Source organism: Strigops habroptila, chromosome 11 (genome assembly GCF_004027225.2).
Source record: "Strigops habroptila isolate Jane chromosome 11, bStrHab1.2.pri, whole genome shotgun sequence".
Taxonomy (NCBI): domain Eukaryota; kingdom Metazoa; phylum Chordata; class Aves; order Psittaciformes; family Psittacidae; genus Strigops; species Strigops habroptila.
This window is the reverse complement of record NC_046360.1, coordinates 36,176,623-36,190,899: the sequence shown is the minus strand read 5'-3', so window position 1 is coordinate 36,190,899 and position 14,277 is coordinate 36,176,623. Positions and strand designations below refer to the sequence as shown.

General features: G+C 46.3%; 1 protein-coding gene across 6 annotated transcripts in view; it reads left to right on the top strand.

Moving 5' to 3' along the window:
• The window catches only part of PLXNB1 (plexin B1), a 75,392-nt gene that overhangs the window by 12,195 nt on the left and 48,920 nt on the right, over window positions 1-14,277 (top strand). Inside the window, exons 1-2 of one of the 6 annotated variants that reach the window (XM_030501326.1) lie at window positions 2,644-2,666; window positions 10,678-10,955. The gene's annotated coding sequence lies outside the window, so the exon portion shown is untranslated. The other 5 variants (XM_030501325.1, XM_030501324.1, XM_030501327.1 and 2 more) reach the window with 5 other exon arrangements.

The following is a 14,277-nucleotide window of genomic DNA, read 5'->3' as shown; positions in this document are numbered from 1 at the left end:
TGAGGTTTGTACTTAAGATTTGTCTCCTGAGAAGGAAATATTCTTTGTATTTCTCACAATATTTCTTCCACTATTAATCTGATCTATCTGATCTGTCTTGTGGTACTTATTTTAGTGATTAAACTTTCTAGGAAAGTAGAGTTTTATTAAGCAGTTGGTGTCTGAACCCATGTACACTGAAGAACAGTGTTAAATTGCAATTGTATTTAAGTAACGTCAGTTGCTTTCATTAATCTTCGCCTACATTCATTGTGAAAATCCTATACAAGAAGTAAATCTGATGGATGTTGATCGTTTCAGAATAACTTGGGATCATTTACAGCCTGAAAACTGGTTTTATAAGCCCAGACATAGGGCTCATTTAGTCTGATGTTGGGTGAAGCAGGCAGTGGGCTTTCCTGAATTTAAGCTAACCATCTAAGTTGAGACTCAATGTTAATAAAGAGAAGAGTTACAAGTGATGGAGAGCTTCCCATACCAAAGACATTTTAAGGTATCTCTGAGAAAAGAAGTTTGAAAACCAGACCTTGGTTTGCTCATTCCAAAAACCTGCAATTAGCAACTGAATAACTTTGTTCTGAATGGGTTAACTAACGTGGCACTTGTTCTGTTTGGCTTCTGACTGACTGTATAATAGCCAACATCAGTGATCTCTGTTGTGTGCTGGATTGCAAAGTCTGCTAATTAACACATGAGTTTCATATTGCTGCTGCCAATGTTTGCACTGAAAAACTTTGCTTTATTTTTTGGCCATATGGATGGGTGGGAATATAAGGATCGTATTATGGCTCTGCGCTCATTCATGTGTGATGCTTTGTGCTCTGGTTTTCCCAAGATGTCTCATCAGGCTTGGGGCTGAACAGTGCCTTTTTGGAGAATCTTTAACTGAAAGGTCAGAATAAGCACAAGGCCTGGAGACAAGTCTCCTGCCTCTCTCCCCACCCCTCCCCGCCCTCCTTTGTGTCTGTCTCTCTCCACATATACATATGTACAAGTCCTTCACCCAACACATTCATCTGTGATTCCTTTCTTGAGACCTAGGGCTTCTAAGTGCCTCATTGCTACAAAGGGTCTTCACAAACAGCGCACAGCTCTGCAGCCTGAATCTCAGCAATCTGTAAGAGTTTGTTTACTGGGGGCTGGGGGAGATGATTTGTGGTTGGGGAGCTCCTGGTACTCACCTACTGATGACTTTCCACCGTTGCCTTGCACTGTTAGCTGCCTGGCATGTGCGTATCTCAATTAACCACATGTTGCTAGACCAGGATTTCCCTTAAAGGTAGTTATTTGCTTATAGACCAGGATCTGGTGGTTCTTTAAGGGAACAGGATGGAAAATGTGCCTTATGGGGGTCTCAAAGTGAGGTCTCCAAATGGTGCTGTGGAAGCTGAAGACTTAGGTTTGTGGCACCAGATCAGGTCTGATATAAGTGGGATTTGTTCACACTTATCCCATCTGTGCGCTGAAAGCTCTCCCTGGAAACTCCCTGTGGGAGAGCATAACCGTCAGGAGTGGGAGGTGTGAAATCTGGGTATTTACTCCAGCTCTTGGGGTGCGTCTGAGGAAGATGCCTTTATTTTAATGAGTGAGATTTATTTTTGAGGTATTGATGGGTTTGAGCCTCTTGCAAGAGCATTTGAGGCAGTCAACTCGCTTGCTTTTCTTTTACTGTCAGTGTTACAGCCCTGCCTTGGCTACTCCCTTCCCTTGCTCGCCAAGTGCAACTGAAAATGAGCTATTGAAGCAGCCCATCTATGTTTTTTTGTATGCAATCTAGCAAATGTTAGTGCTGGAAGTTGGACTCTCGCTGCTGTTTGTCTGGTAACATTAGCCTCTGTTGTTTCCTTGAGCTGCTTTTGGAAAACACTGCTTTGGTTTCTGTGTGAGAGGTGGTTGGGCCATAAACATGTGCCAACCCACCTAATAATTCTTTTCTGAAATCTTTCATCAGGTCTTTTCTGTTACACAGTTTAAAAGGGGAGGAAAAAAAATCCCAAACACCTCCTTTTACCCCTGGAAACAGCAGTCGTCTTGTTCTGCTGAGCTGACTGCTGCTCATACTGATCAGTACTGTTCCCTTTGTCTTCGTTTATTTTAGAGTTAAGCTATAAGCTGTTTAAGACCAGGCTATTTTCCTTCTGTATTTTTGCAGGATCTTTTACATGAGACTCCTGAAATGCTAAAATAAATGTTTCTAAAGGCAAAACTCCCGTCCAGGTCAGGGGTAAGATGGCCATTGGTCTAAAAATGGAGTTTTGTGGGTTTGCTCTGATAAAACGTTTTGGCAAAGCACAGAGGAATGCCTGGGTCAGGGCTGGACTCATGGCCATCTCCTGGCTTTAAGTTGGATTGCCTTTTGTCAGCCAGATGCCTTTATGATCCCCACCTTCCCGCTCCATCTCTCTTGACAGTAGCTGTGGGTGCGCAGCAGGGGCTCCCTGGCCGTGTTTGCTTTAGCTGGGGAGGTGTTTGTCTTCACTGCAGAATTCTAGCTTCCAGCTGCCGGGGAAACCTGGAGCGCTTGTGTTGATTTATTAAGGCACAGCGCGCCTCAGGAATGCCTTTGCTAAGGAGCTGGGAATGATGGAAGGGATCCTGCCTGATGCAGCATGGAGCCTTCTTGTTTCTCTTTAGAGAGGCACTAAGCAGGAATTCCCCAAAGCAAGGTAAGACAAATAGCTTGCTCCGACTGCTTTGGAGAGTGTCTTCAGTTAGGTTTCCCTGGCACAGAATCAAGGAGGTGGATGATAGCTGCAGTTTTAAGAGTGCAATTTAAAGTGAATTTTTGGTGGGAGATGAGACTGTGAATTGCCCGACCAGAGAGTTTGTATGCTTTTGGTTTGTGTTAAGAGCTGGCATTCCTGAGCTACTGACTAGGGCTTTTTTCTGCACTTGGCTTTGGGCCATCTAAATGTTTTGCACTTGAAAGAAGCAAGTTTCAACCTCTTTGGATTTGCAGACTTCTAAACGTTTTCAAACAGCAATGGATTTGATTTTTTTAATTACCTTTGCAGACAATGAAAGTCTATGGACTGTAAGTTTAAAAATCACTGACATGAGTGTGTCTTCCCTGTCATGAGTTCACGAGAATACCTTCATCTCTCTGTAATTTGTCTCAGCCATCTGACACACACCCTTTATTTTCTTTTCTTGCCTGGCATGCACACACAAATATGTGTTTCTGGACTTTGGTGGCTGTTGCCCCAGCTGATCTGAAACCAACACCTAGGAACATGTTGGGTGTTTGTACAAGGTAGGGTGGACAGCCGGTCACTTTGTGTTGCTCAAGTATTTGGTAGCTGCAGAGTAGCTTGTGTTTATTGGGGCATCAGTGCTGAGAAGGAATTTCCTTTCCTGGCTGAGGTAGAAAGACTGTCCACGTACAGCTTTCTTCCTTTGCTTTAGCATTCCTTGAGGTTGTTTCCCATTTTACAAATGCATCTTTTGAGAACTGCCAGGAAAATGTCTGTCTCGAATGGAAATGGAAATTTCTGAGCTCACAGGGATGAAAACCTTTGGGTCTGTGCTCATGGAGTGGAAAGAGGATTACCAACTAACCATTCTTCAGCGTGCAAAGCACTGGAGCAAAGTCTGCAGAGACTCTCCCAAAGTTATTGGCTTTCCTTGGGAAGGGTGCTTGTGAATAGAACTGAATGAGGTTGGTCCCATCCTTCTTAGCTCCCCTGCTGCAAGCACAGAGAGCAGTGAAGCTTTGAACTCCGTAGATGCTTGAATAAAATGGGAAAACTGTTTTTGATGTCTTGCAAACAGGTCTAGAGCCAGTGTTCCTGTAGTACTGTAAGAGAATTAATGGGTTTGTGACTGTATTTGGGCCTGATTAAAAAGCAAGGAGGCAACGCTGATTTTTTCCAGCACCATTTGAAGGGTTCAGAGCTGAGGATGGTCCCCTGCAGATGGCTTATTTTCACTAGGGACTGTTAAACCTGCCAAAGTGTAAACTGCATCTTAACAGGAAGATGTGAGACAAGGCCTGCACATCTCTCCCTCCTAATTACCACAGCTCAGCTGCTGCTGTCTCTTATCCTTACACATCTGAAAGGTGACAATGACAATGTCTTGAATGGCGAAGCAATACCAGGAAGGCTTTTTTCTTTCTTTCCCCTGCAGTCTGAACAAAGAAGTTATTCAGCCAATAATCAAGAAAATCCTCATGAAAAATCTTCCTCCTGGAAACTTTTTCATGAGATCACCAGGACTTCTGTAGGTCTTGACAGCTTGTCTCTTGAGTGACTACAGGTGAAGCAGCAGCCAGCTTCATCCTCCTTCCCACACCTACAGCCTTAGGAATGCCCAGCAAGGCAGCGGGACTTCCACTTTTGCTGTCCCTGCAGCTCTGCACTGGATTGCCTTTGACCATACTACCTTTTCAAGAAGTTGGATGTCTCTTCTCGCCTGTTCTGGCCAAAATCTCCAGTAACATTTTCACAGCAGTTACTTTAGTTGTCAAAACCCAGACTTTCAGATTCTCATCATTCGGCACACAAAGAAGAGAAAAGGTAGTTTTGAGTATGACATCCTCTTAGAGGATGAGGGACTTCAAGGAGGAAGGACAGTGCTGTAGTTGTGATTGCACTGCGGTGGTACAGAAAGAGCAGAGGCAACAGCAGCTCCCAGTTAGTTTGCAGGTGACAGTTTGGATTTGGTGTTTCCCTGTGAAAATCAGATGTAGGTTGTGGTCTCTCATGGCAGTCTTGCTGGTTAGCTCTTGTTCAATCCCCCCTCACCCACGATCTTGCCCTGTTTCACTGTATCCCTGTAAATCTGGTTTAAGAAACAGCTTTGTGAAAATTTCTCTTCTTGCCTCCCTGCTTGTCCTGTTTAGCTCAGGAGAACGTGCTGGTACCCAAGCCTCAACAGGCACTTTTTTAGCATCCCCTTTTGCTTCTGTGCCTCACCCTGTGAGGAGCCCCATGGCAGGGACAGCAGGATGGGCTCCAATTAGACACTGGGCTGATGGGATTCCTCTCAGCTGGGAAACAAAACAGCAGACAAAAGGCAAAGGAGTGCTGAAAACCACAGCTGTTTTTAGCTGAGAGAACATCCTTCTTCATACATCCCTCCTGCTCATGCCCATACATAGCCACTTTCTCTCCCCATCATATAGCATTTTCTCTCACTCCATCAGGGCATCCAGGCTAGTGTAGGTCTGAAGGAGCAACATATATTAAGAGATTATTCTGCGGTGGTATTTGCCTTGTTTCGGCAGAGGGCTCCCCTCTGTAAGTACTCAGCTGTCTATTTCTGTTTCCTCTTTAAGATAATTCTTTGAATATACTGCTTGCATCTGTGTTGGACCTCAGAGCTCTTCCTTTCCCCCTTGTAATAGTCAGCTCCCTCAAGTCTTTTCATGAATAGGGAATAAAAGTTGAAGTGAAGGGATGCCTGTCCATTTATATCAGCCTGGGAAATGGTGGATTTCTCTCCTGAGGCCTTTGCCTCGGGCATCTTGCCAAAAGGCATCTAATCTCCATTCACTTCAAACACATACAGTTCCTAAGCCAGAAGAAATATGCAGAAAGCTCATGAACTATGATCAGCTGAAGACCAGACAGTGTGACCCGGTGCCTCTTAAAAATCAATGAATTGAAGAGCCATGACTTCTGGATGCTTGGGAACCACAAGCAGGATGCAGCACTCACTGCACATTGTGAACCTGATGAAGACACAGGATGCTCAGCTCAAACATGGATCTAACCTGTGTTTAGGGTAGGAAAATATCCGGAAATCTGTGCCAAAAGCGTTAGAATTTGCGTAAATGGAGTGTTTTGGCAAACACAAGGAATTACCTTCTTCATAGACCCTGTGTACGGGCTTCCTTTCTTCAGAGCATGAGGAATTTCAGGCAAATTTTACTTTGGAGCTAAAAGGCATGTTTTTAGCGAAGGCGGCGCAAGCAGCATTGGGATGGACTCCAGGCCTTTGGTGTTCCCGAAGAAATGCAAACAACTGCAGAGAAGGATATAGCTCAGATCCTTTTGCCAGCGTGCTTAGCAGGCAGCCCTGTACCAGGTCTGTTCAGCCTTCCACAAGTGACCTCTGTCACTGAATGGGAACATAAAGAGCCTCAGTGAGCTTTGGCTGAACTGGGCTTTTGCCTGTCTGGTCTGGAGAGTGAGTAACCTCAGTGTTCCCTTCCCTCCTTCCCCACACTGTGTCTGTGAAAATACTGACTTGATTTAGCTGCCCGAAAAAGACATTTGAAAAGTATACATTGCTCTCCTGTGTCCAAACTTGTGTAAAACATGGGTTACGGTGCGTTCCTCTGCATGGTGCTCAGTAATTTTACAGAAGAGAGAACAGCACCGCTACAACTATCCACACAACACTTAATACAGTGAGGTCTTAGTCTGTACTAGGACTCCAGAGTGCTATTCTGGGCATTATGACCCCGATTATATTACATATAGAGTGCAGATGGCTCAGAGCCACACTTGGGATATTAACTGTTTCTATTAAGCTTTGCATTTGGAGATCCTTCTGGCAGAGGAGGGTGATGCTGAATGAGCTGGCATTCCCACAGCGAAACTCTGTCTGTACGTTTGGGAGTATTTCGTATTTGATTTGCACAGGGAGTAACCTGAGTATCAGAGCTTGCTAACTTACAGATGCTCAGTGTAATAATATTTTCATTATACTAGTTCTGTAGCTGCAGGTGTTGCGGAGGAGGCACTGATGTAGATGTAATGGAGTGCAAGGGAAACCTTATGAAGTGCTATAAATGTATGATAGGGGATAGATCCGTAGGTAGTGTGTTGTTTGTCACGGAGTAGGTGATAAAATGGCATTGAATGTGGTTACTTGTCTTGACAGTTTGTTGTCCCTGAAAGAGCGTTTTTAAGACTGTTTAATTTGTGATAAAAGTAGCTTTAGGAATAGTGAAGGTCCTTCCCACTTCTGTTTTGAAAAACAAGAGAGTTTCTCTTCATGATTTATATTGTGTGCTGTTCCAGATTTTGTAATAACAAACCCTCTGAAAACCCAAACAACAACAATAATAAAATAAACCCTCTATAGAAGGTTTGGGTTACCCAAACTAAGTTGATGAGTTTCTCACCCTTTGAATACCAGTGTCGGGTGAGAACTGTGCAACTCTTCCTTCAGCACCCTTCCTTCGGGGAGGAAGAGGTAAGAGAAATGTGTATAATCCAGCCCTGGCACTGACTGGATTTGAAGCACACAGCCAGCACAGAGATATGCTGAAGTTGAGCCTAAATGGCTACTGATGGAGGAAAAAGGGGGTAGTATTGGATGGCTGGGATAGGGATATGAAGCACTGGGATAGGGAAGGTTACAGACTTGCTAGTGGGAGAATAGGGGTGTTGGAGATGCCAGCGTGTGCTGTTGGGAAGGCAACCTCTTGTCTCTCCTTGGAGTCAGCGAGGCTTTGCCTTTGCCAGGCAAACTGCCATTTGCAGCTCCTCTCTTTTGTACTGGGAGAGATGGGACTGTTGAGGCAGGGACTGCCTACTGTGCAGTGAACAACTCCTCTGCAGGAGATAGACACGAGTGTGTGGAAGTATCCCACGTGCCGTGTGGATCTGGGTGCTGCTGGTTAGTTCATGCTTGGCTGACGGTGAGGGGCTGAGTTTGTGTGTGTTGTCAATGAATATCCCCTTCCTCAGAAAGCAAATAGGCTTTGCAAGGGTCTTTACCTTGCAAAAGTGCAAGGAAGATGTACACGATGGCCTTGGTGCTCCTGTGCCTTCTCAGCTGCGTTCTTTTCTTGGACTCCATTGACCCTGAGATTTGGATGCGTTTCCCTCTGCTGCTTGGTGTTGAAAATGAAGAATGAACTGTAACATGGGAAAGCTGTTTGTATGATGGAACCCATCAAAATAAACATGAGGGGTTGGTGGTGGTAGTTGGAAAGGCTTGGGTGATACATGTTATAGTGAGGGGAAGGAGGAAAGCTAGGGATAAATATTGCACGAGCAATAAGGGGGAAGGGATAATCATTCTCCTTCAAATCAGCTTCTGTAACTGAGCTTTCCTCTAGAATTTCCTGCAATTTAGACAAATGGCCAACATGAGATTTTTAAGTGGTGTTTGTGCCGAACACTTGCAGGAGCGTGTTCCCATCCAGCTGCTGAGCAGAAACCCTCATTCTTCAGCCTTACTGGGAGCCGCTTTGCGCTTTTCTGTGGCAGCAGCTTTTGCAGTAGGAACCCCTGCTCCCCCCCCCCACCAAAGGATGGCTTTTCCCTGTGAAAGAAGCCAGCGCAGCCAGGCAGACATTATCCCTTTGCCGGAAGGAGGGATCCAGGCTCCCCAGGGAGGAGGGGACTGGGGGGGAACGCGTGATTCATTGCAGCTGGCTGCAGTTTGGCCTCCTCCTCCTCTCTTTGCCCTGGGTGCCAGGGAGTGACAGCTTGTGGGCAGCGGGCCAAGCTGTGAAAAGAGGAGTGTGTGAGGCCTTCAGCTTTCTCATGCTTTATCAAGCTGCAAAGAATAGCTCGATATTCAGCCAGCGTTGGTGCAGGTCAGGAGAATGGAAACGCGAACTTAACTCCTGACATGCTGGCTGATTGCTGACCGCGCGGAGCGAGGGTCCCTTTGTGTGGCAGCATGCGGGGCAAGAGGAAGAAAACACACTTTGGTGCAGTGATGAAGACACCTTTCTGTTAAGTGGGACTTGTTGGGAGTGTGGGAAGATGGAAAGAGTGCTCTCCTCTCGTGGCTTTGCTGTCTGTGTGCTGGTGGAGGATGCAAACACTGGAAGGTAGGGCAGTAAGAGCAATGGATGTCCTGGGAAAGCATGAGGGATTGTGGCAAGCAACTAGCAGGTCTGTCCTCGGGTGTCCTTCTGCTCATGGTACAGCACTGAGGGCTCTGATGCAGGACATCTGACCCCTGTGCAGTGCCTGTCAATGCAGGGAAGCAGGATGGGGCCAGTCCTGGAGCTGTAACCCCATGCTGCCAGCAAGGCATCTCTATGTTGAGGGCTTGCCTGCCGGCACAGAGAGAGTTAAACCTTCCTCATGGGCTGGGGGGGAGCCTACCTCGGGGTGTTGAGCTCCATTCCCACGGCTTTTCCTTTCTGACCGGGGCTGGGGGAGGGATCCTGCCTGGAACAAGTAAAATGCCCTCAGGCTGGAAAATAGCACCCCCCCCCCCCCGGCCCCTCCAGCCTTGTGTTGGGCTGGGAGGGATTTGATCTTCACGGCAGGCTGGACAGGGGCTGCTGGCCAAGGCCGGGGTCTGTTGTTGCTTGGCTGTTGTTACCGCTGGGTAAGAACATGGGTTTGTTTCCCTCCTTTAGGCAGACCAAGATGGCTTTGCAAGCAATGGAGTTCCTGCCTGGGGGACTGGAATAAATCATTTCTCAGCTGAAGGGATGTAAAGCAGAAATCGAGTCCCAGCAGCTCCATGAGCAGATCATAGCACTGGTTAATGTATGGGGTTTTGGGGCTGAGCGAGAGCAGCAGCGCTTGAAGGAGTGTCATTCCCCACAGGAAGTTTCTCCGAGGTGTAAGATAGCAGGGCCCCTCTTTCCTGATGCTGACTCCACCTTCTCTTCGTGCACCACTTTGAGCTGCTGGGTTGAGCTGTTTGAAGCCATGAGGAGTGGGAAGAGGGGGAAGAGCAGGCGGAAGTCTGAGGAGACAAGAAAGGGAGCTAGTGGGTGCTTGGAGCACAACCCAGATCCCACTATTTCTCCACCGGCAACTCAGGGGGCTGGGAGAGCAAGAGGGCTCTGCTACATCCCAGTTTGCTTTGGAGCTGAGTGTATCTCTGCGAGGGGTCCTAATCCTGGCCAGCATCAATTTCCCAGCAGAGGGAGAAGGGAGTTAGGGTACCTGGAAGTACTCTCGGATATCCTCTCTGAGGCTAAGGTGTGCAATCCCTATTCCCAACCACTTAATGGCTGCTGAGCTCTGCTTTCAAGTATACTGCGGCTCTTTGCTCTGTCCATTTACTCGCCCAGCAATGAGAAATGTGGCTGGAGCAGGAGCTGATGTGAGCCCTGTGATGAATGCACAAAGAGAAACTCTCCTGCTGTGGCAAAGCTTGGGACCCAGGTGCAGGGAATGCACCAGCCAGAGCTGGCTTTTCCTGCAGGGACAGGGGGTGTGTTCCCGTTGTGCCTGTTCTGGTTTGCTCCTGTCAAGCCTCTTCTCATTATTCTTGCCTTGAGCTGCCTCGAGCCCAAAGGCAGAGTGCTCCAGAAGGCACTATAGGCTTGCCCTTGAGAGACCTGGGGTCCTTGGAGAGTGGCTCTTCAAGGGAAGCACTGCAGTGGGCTGAATTGAGGCTGTTTCAGGCTGCAGAGCTCTGAGCTAATCTCCGAGAGGCAGAGACATTACTCACCAATCAGGAATGTGTCTGTATTTTTCCTAATGAGAACAAAACATTTTATCCCTGTTCATTAGCAGAGAGTTAGCGTGTACTGTTGCTATGCCAATAGACTCCTCTCCTCTGCAGACGCACTGGGGGTGTCCTCCCTGCCATGGTTAGGAGGGTGAACTGAACTGCAAGGCTCATTCTGGCAAGAAAAAGATTCCATTGTTTTCCCAAGGCTGCCTGGACTTTGTGCAGCTGGCCAGGCCTTGCCTCCTCAGGGGGAAGGGAACCACAGCGGGAGTCAAGTGCAACAGAGATTTGATTTATTGCAAAAATAGTATTTTCACTTCATGTTATGTTGGTTTTTTTCCCCAGGTTAAGGCACACTCTTCAATAAGAGAAATGAAGGTGTCTCAACGTTCCCAAGAGCCCAGATGGTAAGCAGAATGCGCCGGGAGTCAGCACTGGGATGTCCATGGACTGCTGCAGCCCGCTGGGCTCCTCCGTGTTCCTGATCATCTCAGTTGGTGTGGCCACACAGAAATGCTGGGCAGCCTCTTGATGCTGCTGCATAACGAACCCACCTGATGAACTGCACCACCCGTGATTAGTTGGACCAGTGGGTTCACCAGGCACGTGGTCTACTGGAAAGAGTGAGTGGCTGTATGTGAGAATATGCACTTGTTCCCTTTGCAAAAGGCACTTTCCCTTTACGTAGGGAAGTCCTATGAAGGATGGAGGGCATCTCTTCAACAGAAGCTTTGATCTGTAGAGTTCTGCTGTAAGCAGGTGTATTTACTCCAAAGGTTGCCCATCTATTTTCTTGTCATTTTTGTCATTGTCTTGGTCCTCCTCCTCAGCTGTCCCTGCTTTTCTTGAGGGACTGGTTGGGATGTGTGGGTTGCAGCGATGCCTAAGTCAAGCCACTGTACACCTTCTGCAAGAGTCTTCTCAGCACCTCTGGTGCTGCTCTTCCATCTCTGTTGCAATGTCAAAAATAACTATGAAACTTTGAGTTTTCTGTACAAGGGAATGAATTGATAAATTGATTAAATTCACAGACAGAAACGAACAAAGCAAAAGAGCTACTCTCTGAGGGTGATTTGTGGCCAGACATAGGTGACTGAGTGCGACCAGATCTGAAGACAGCTTCCTGGAGCAGGGGTGATGTTCATATCTGACTGTCAGTCACCATGGATTGTGATGAGCTGCTATGTGCTGGCTCAGCTCTGTGGTGTTGACAGCTACAGACCCTTGAAGGAATGTCTCCCTGAAACTGAGTTCTCCTTTCAGGCTGCTTCCTGTCAAACAGGCTAGTTACAACTCCGATTTCAGTTTGCCTGGCGAAGCACTCTGTAAGTGAACGTGTGTGATTTGAATATGGGAATTTGAATATCAAATGTGGGGTGTTACAGCAGAGATCCCAGACTGAGCAAGCTGCTGGAGATCTGCAGATCTGCATGAACTTCTGGTTGGGAGTGAAACCCTGGCACCTGGATAGTAAGAGCTGATTTAGATGAGTCACTGACTCTTGCACTGGAGAGATGAGTATCATGTTGGAGCACTGGGAGTACAGGAGCCCTTCCTTGGAAGAATGTCTGCTTGTTGGACTTGCAGCGATAGCAGCAGGAGGGCTCAGCAGAAATAAAACCAATGAACAAAGCCAGATAGCAACCCCTAGTCCAGGCTTCTCTGTGTGTGCAGCCTGTGTGGTTTCAGCTTGGTAGTAGACCTGGATTGAACTCTTGGGTGGTAAAGAGCAAGTCTTTGGAAACTATTTTGCTCTGGAGCCTCCAAGAATAAATCCTGAGTACATATAACACAAGAATTGGTGAGTCTGGCTTCCTCAGCTTTGCATTGCTCTGGGTGGTTCAAGTAAAACCACTAAATCAAAGCTGTTTGAAATAAGAAATGAGTAAGTACTTGAGATGACTTGAATTCAGGCCAGTCTCTTCTGGATCTTTGCTTTCAGAGTACATAAAAAATAAGACCATAAGGAGGACAGGGGACTGTATGCTGTGTTTCTTGAGATATCAAGCTAATTCTGTCCAGATCCTATTAAAAAGGTGCTCCAGCAGAAGTGCACTAGAGGACATGCTTTTTAGTACCCTTAAGTGCAAAAGATCATGACTGAACAAACTAATTTCTGCAATGTGAGTTACGGTTATTATCTGAGCCGCGCTCGACTTCATTTTTGTGTAGCCTGAGTAGCAATTTGGTGTTACCTAGGAGAGTTTCACTTGTTCACTCCTCAGCTCTCCCCTCCTTTTTAAGCAGTGTAGGAGCTGGTTTTCTGCCCTATTTTCTGCCACTTTTTATAAAGATAACCATACAACTGCTGTGCTATGCACAAGTCAAGAATTCTTCAGGAGAAACCCTCACCTTTAGGGAGTGGAGGGCCCATTGCTCCAAACTGTGGTGATGTTATTTGGCTGTAGACATTGCTTTCTCATTGCTTCCTATGCCTGGCAAGCAATTCTGCAGAGTGGTCAGAATAGTGGAGGGGTTGGGTTTTTCTAGACCTGGGAGACACATACTTCCTTCATGTATGATGTGAAATCTCTGCGCAGCTACCTCAAACTCCAGCTCCAGTTCCAAATGTGCTATTTCAACCAAAGACTAGTCCAAATGGCATCTCGTTGTCTTGCAATTCTGTTTGAGATGTCTCCCACTGCATGCTGAGCTCTTCTTCATCAGGTGTGCATGCTCCACTTCTTTAATTATTTAACCTTATAACAACTAGAGTCTTGTTTTGGTAGTATTTGAGCTTCTCTCAGTGGAAAAATAATGCAGACCTAAGCATATAAATTCCAAATCTGTTTCTACCTCTCAAAGCAGGTGCTTTTACAACCTTGAGAGGAGGGTTCTCCCCTTTGATCAGGACCAGTTATGGGCCCTTTGTGTGGTGAGGTTTTCCTTCTAACCCTTAGAGAATGGTTGAGTTTTCTACAGCTTTAGGAAAACCATTGCATCTTAAGAAAGGTATCTTCAGTAACAGTCACCAGAGGTGAGGATTACCTTCCATACAAACAACAACTGAATAAACTAGGACTCTTCCACCTTAAAAGCAATGAGTGATGGTTATCTTCAAATCCTGAATGGCATGGAAAGGTGAGAGGGGAAGCAACCTTTGGGTTTTTTGCCTCTTCCATTACAAGTATGAATAGGTATTGAATGGAGCCAGCATGTAGTAAGCTTAAAAACAAATAACGGCTTAGTCCTTGATGTGTGCAGTTAACCTGGGAAGCTTCTTGCCACAGGATGTTGTGAATGCCAAACATCTGTGTGTATTTGAGGATACAGGGCAACTCCACAGAAGAAGGAGCTATTGAAGGTTACTAAAGGCATAGAAACCACCTCTATCCCAAGAAATCCCTGAGCTGCACATTGGTGAAGCCTGGGAAAGCGTTCGGAGAGGTAAAGTGCTACTATATGCTTACTTCATATTTATGTTTCAAGCCATCACCAGAGCTAGACAACTGCTCCTGTGGTGTGGGAGGGGGTGATACAAATAAAACTTGTGAAAAGTTGTAAAACTTGTAAAAAGACTGGCACAGCTTGTGTTGTAGGTTGGTTCTGTGTGTTTGTGAAGTACTGCATATACCTCTTGCTTGCTAAAGGCATTGCCTGTGGGCTGTTGGAGTCTGCAGACTGTTGACTTGAGTTTGGAGAGAGGTGGAGAGTGTATTTCTGGAAGCAACAGTAGGAAGGGTGGTGTGAAGTGAAATATTCTAAACAGAGAAGCTGACTTTCTCCCTTTCTCTGTGGCAACTACTGTTTCTGTGGCTATGAGATGGGACATGTTTTACTGAGTTAGAGGCTGCCAATAGCCTAAGTCTTATTTGTTTTAATTCCCCCCACTTTAAAAGAGTGTTTCTTGTCTTATAATGGACTATAACTTTTGAGCTAAAATGGGTGATAAGCAAATGTATGAATAGTACAATCCCTGTTCCAAAGCATTTCCAAACTAAAAAT